The sequence below is a fragment of the Choloepus didactylus genome, chromosome 14, assembly GCF_015220235.1.
Source record: "Choloepus didactylus isolate mChoDid1 chromosome 14, mChoDid1.pri, whole genome shotgun sequence".
Lineage (NCBI taxonomy): Eukaryota > Metazoa > Chordata > Mammalia > Pilosa > Megalonychidae > Choloepus > Choloepus didactylus.
The window spans coordinates 73013573-73018827 of NC_051320.1; the positions used below are offsets into that span (position 1 = coordinate 73013573).

General features: G+C 40.3%; 1 pseudogene; it reads right to left on the reverse strand.

Moving 5' to 3' along the window:
* Window positions 1-207: 207 nt before the first annotated feature.
* Window positions 208-2449, reverse strand: LOC119508876 (annotated as a pseudogene).
* Between the last annotated feature and the right edge of the window lie 2806 nt (window positions 2450-5255).

Here is a 5255-nt window from a genome sequence, read left to right on the forward strand (position 1 = left end):
TTTCAGTCTTTCACCACTGAGTATGATGTTAGCTGTGGATTTTTCATATATTACCCTTATTATGTTGAGAAAGTTCCATCTTATTCCTAGTTTTTGAGATTTTATTATTCAAGTGTTTTGGATTTTGTCAAATGCTTTTTCTGTATCAGTTGAGGTGATTATGTAGATTTTTCCTTCATTAATGTGGTGTATTACATCGATTGGTTTTCATCGTTCAGTGTGCAGCAATGAAAACATCCATGAAGCAGCTTCTTGTGTTAGTAATTTGAACCCACACTGTGTGTTTCTGATTCCTCTGACACAGAGGAACCACACCAGAAAGTGGAACCCATGGATGAGGAGGGTACGGCAGTAAGAACGCTGAGCAATTGGTTCTTTTTCCAAGTGAGCTCGAGATCCGCATGCAATAGCCATTTGATCAGGCTGATGCTGTAGATCGTTCAGTCCCTTTTCTAATTTCTCAATATCTGGAAACTTTGTGGCTCCATCAGCATCTTCCACAAGAACTTTTTCTCCTCAAGAACTGAATACGCCCATCCTAATAGCTTCGCCTTTTCCATGATTCTTCACTGGCATTATTATTCGTACTTTGTCACTTCCATATTTCTGGCAATATTTAAAAGCTACCTTTGAAGTCTGGTCCTTGCTACCACCATCATCAACTACTATCATTTTGTAAGTGAACAAAGGATCCTGTTTCTGTCTCTTCTCTAGGTAGCCCAGAGCTTCATCATCACAGGCATCCCATTTAGTTGTAATGTATAATCCTTTTAATATGCTGTTGGATTTAATTTTCTAGTGTTTTGTTGGAGATATTTACATCTATATTCATAAAGGAACTTATATTTTCTTATCTTGTGATGTCTTTGGCTTTGCTATAAGGGTAATGTTGGCCTCATAGAATGAGTTGGGAAACATTCCTTCCTCTTCTATTTTTTGGAAGAGTTTGAGAAGAGTTGACATTAATTCTTTAAATTGTGATAGAATTCACCAGTGAAGCCATCTGCCCTGGGCTTTTCTTTGTTGGGAGATTTTTGATTACTGATTTAATCTCTTTACTTGTTATAGGTCAGTCCAGATATTCTATTTCTTTTTGAATCAGTTTTGGTAGATTGTCTATTTTAGGAATTCATTCATTCTGTCTAGGTTATGTAAGTTATTGGTATACAAGTGTTGATAGTATTCTCTTAAAATCCTTTTTATTTCTGTAAGATTGATAATAATGACTTCACTTTCATTTCTGACTTTAGTAATTTGAGTCTTCTCCGTTTTTTCTTAGTCTAGCTAAAATTTTGTTAAATTTATTGATCTTTTCAGTGAACCAACTTTTATATTCATCGATTCTCTCTATTGTTTTTCTATTTTCTATTTCATTTATATCTATTATAATCTTTATTATTTTTTTTCCTTCTGGTAGTGGTGGGTTAATTTGCTCTTTTCTCTAGTTCCTTAAGATACAAAGTTAGGTTATTGATTTAAGGTCTTTCTTCTTTCTTTTCTTTTTTTTTTTTTTGGATTGGCTTTTATAAAGGGGATTTATCAGGTCACAGATTTACAGTTGTAAGGCTATAGAAGTGTCCAAAATAAGGCATCAACAAGAGGATACCTTCACTGAAGAAAGGCCAGTGGTGTCCGGAATACCTTTTTCAGCTGGGAAGACACATGGCTGGCATCTGCTGGTCCTTTGCTCTCAGGTTCTGGTTTCAAAATTGTTTTCTCCAAAATGTCTCTGGGCTTCTGTCTCTCTTAGCTTCTCTCAGCCCTCTGCTTGGTTCTCCTGGGCATTTCTCTCTAAGCATCTGCTAGTCCTCTGTCCACTTCTCCAGGGCAAACTCTAGGCGTCATCTCTCTCTTTTTTAAAATACAGTTTTATTGAGATATATTCGCATACCCTATAATCATCCACAGTGAACAACTATTCACAGTACCATCATATAGTTGTGCATTCATCACCAGAATCAACTTTTGAATATTTTCCTTGCTCCTAAATAAATAAATGAATGAAAAATAAAAAAAATAAAAATAAAAATAAAATAAAATAAAATAAAATAAAAGTAAAAAGGAGGAGGCAGGGCAAGATGGCGGACTGGTGAGCTGTATGTTTTAGTTACTCCTCCAGTAAAGTAGGTAGAAAGCCAGGAACTGCATGGACTGGACACCACAGAGCAATCTGACTTTGGGCATACTTCATACAACACTCATGAAAATGTGGAACTGCTGAGATCAGCGAAATCTGTAAGTTTTTGTGGCCAGGGGACCTGCACCCCTCCCTGCCGGGCTCAGTCCCGTGGGAGGAGGGGCTGTCAGCTCTGGGGGAGAGGGGGGAGAACTGCAGTGGCGGCTCTTGTCGGAGGCTCGTTCGGCTGATCCAGGCTCCAGCCATGGATAGACTGGGACTGGGCACCGGGGAGTCTGGGGGCAGCTGGCCCGGCGGAGAGGGGACAGGCATGGAAGAAGAATGGCATGAGGAACTCCAAAATGAAAGCGGAGGATTTTTGGAGTTCTGGTGAACATAGAAAGGGGAAGGGCAGAGCTCAGGCCCTGAGGCTCATATGCAAATCTTGAAGAAAAGCTGATCTCTCTGCCCTATGGACCTTTCCTTAATGGCCCTAATTGCTTTGTCTCTTAGCATTTCAATAACCCATTAGATCTCTGAGGAGGGCCCCCTTTTTTTTTTTTTTTTAATCCTTTTTACTTTTTCTAAAACAATTACTCTAAGAAGCCCAATACAGAAAGCTTCAAAGACTTGCAATTTGGGCAGGTCAAGACAAGAGCAGAACTAAGAGAGCTCTGAGACAAAAGGCAATAATCCAGTGGCTGAGAAAATTCACTAAACACCACAACTTCCCAAGAAAAGGGGGGTGTCCACTCACAGCCATCATCCTGGTGGACAGGAAACACTCCTACCCATCGCCAGCCCCATAGCCCAGAGCTGCCCCAGACAACCCAGTGTGACGGAAGTGCTTCAAATAATAGGCGCACACCACAAAACTGGGCATGGACATTAGCCTTCCCTGCAACCTCAGCTGATTGTCCCAGAGTTGGGAAGGGGGAGCAGTGTGAATTAACAAAGCCCCATTCAGCCATCATTTGAGCAGACTGGGAGCCTCCCTACACAGCCCAGCAGCCCAGAACTGCCCTGGGGGGACGGCACTCACCTGTGACATAGCACAGTCATCCCTCAACAGAGGACTAGGGGGTGCACGGCCTGGAAGAGGGACCCACTTGCAAGTCTCAGGAGCCATACTCCAATACCAAGGACTTGTGGGTCAGTGGCAGAGACAAACTGTGGCAGGACTGAACTGACGGATTAGACTATTGCAGCAGCTTTAAAACTCCAGGATCACCAGGGAGATTTGATTGTTAGAGCCACCCCCCTCCCTGACTGCCCAGAAACACGCCCCATATACAGGGCAGGCAACACCAACTACACACGGAAGCTTGGTACAGCAATTGGACCCCACAAGACTCACTCCCCCACTCACCACAAAGGCAAAGCAGGGCAGAACTGGCTTGTGGAGAACAGGTGGCTCGTGGACGCCACCTGCTGGTTAGTTAGAGAAAGCGTACTCCACGAAGCTGTAGATCTGATAAATTAGAGATAAGGACTTCAATTGGTCTACAAATCCTAAAAGAACCCTATCAAGTTCAGCAAATGCCACAAGGCCAAAAACAACAGAAAATTATAAAGCATATGAAAAAACCAGACGATATGGATAACCCAAGCCCAAACACCCAAATCAAAAGATCAGAAGAGACACAGCACCTAGAGCAGCTACTCAAAGAACTAAAGATGAACAATGAGACCATAGTACGGGATACAAAGGATATCAAGAAGACCCTAGAAGAGCATAAAGAAGACATTGCAAGACTAAATAAAAAAATAGATGATCTTATGGAAATTAAAGAAACTGTTGACCAAATTAAAAAGATTCTGGACACTCATAGTACAAGACTAGAGGAAGTTGAACAACGAATCAGTGACCTGGAAGATGACAGAATGGAAAATGGAAGCATAAAAGAAAGAATGGGGAAAAAAATTGAAAAAATCAAAACGGACCTCAGGGATATGATAGATAATATAAAACGTCCTACTATAAGACTCATTGGTGTTCCAGAAGGGAAAGAAAAGGGTAAAGGTCTAGGAAGAGTATTCAAAGAAATTGTTGGGGAAAACTTCCCAAATCTTCTAAACAACTTAAATACACAAATCATAAATGCTCAGCGAACTCCAAATAGAATAAATACAAATAAACCCACTCCGAGACATATTCTGATCACACTGTCAAACACGGAAGAGAAGGAGCAAGTTCTGAAAGCAGCAAGAGAAAAGCAATTCACCACATACAAAGGAAACAGCATAAGACTAAGTAGCGAGTACTCAGCAGCCACCATGGAGGCGAGAAGGCAGTGGCATGATATATTTAAAATTCTGAGAGAGAAAAATTTCCAACCAAGAATTCTTTATCCAGCAAAGCTCTCCTTCAAATTTGAGGGAGAGCTTAAATTTTTCACAGACAAACAAATGCTGAGAGAATTTGCTAACAAGAGACCTGCCCTACTGGAGATACTAAAGGGAGCCCTACAGACAGAGAAACAAAGAAAGGACAGAGAGACTTGGGGAAAGGTTCAGTACTAAAGAGATTCGGTATGGGTACCATAAAGGATATTAATAGAGACAGAGGAAAAATATATATGACAAACATAAACCAAAGGATAAGATGGCTGATTCAAGAAATGCCTTCACGGTTATAACGTTTAATGTAAATGGATTAAACTCCCCAATTAAAAGATATAGATTCACAGAATGGATCAAAAAAAAATGAACCATCAATATGTTGCATACAAGAGACTCATCTTAGACACAGGGACACAAAGAAATTGAAAGTGAAAGGATGGAAGAAAATATTTCATGCAAGCTACAGCCAAAAGAAAGCAGGTGTTGCAATATTAATCTCAGATAAAATAGACTTTAAATGCAGGGATGTTCTGAGAGACAAAGAAGGCCACTACATACTAATAAAAGGGGCAATTCAACAACAAGAAATAACAATCATAAATGTCTATGCACCCAATCAAGGTGCCACAAAATACATGAGAGAAACACCGGCAAAACTAAAGGAAGCAATTGATGTTTCCACAATAATTGTGGGAAACTTCAACACATCACTCTCTCCTATAGATAGATCAACCAGACAGAAGACCAATAAGGAAACTGAAAACCTAAACAATCTGATAAATGAATTAGATTTAAC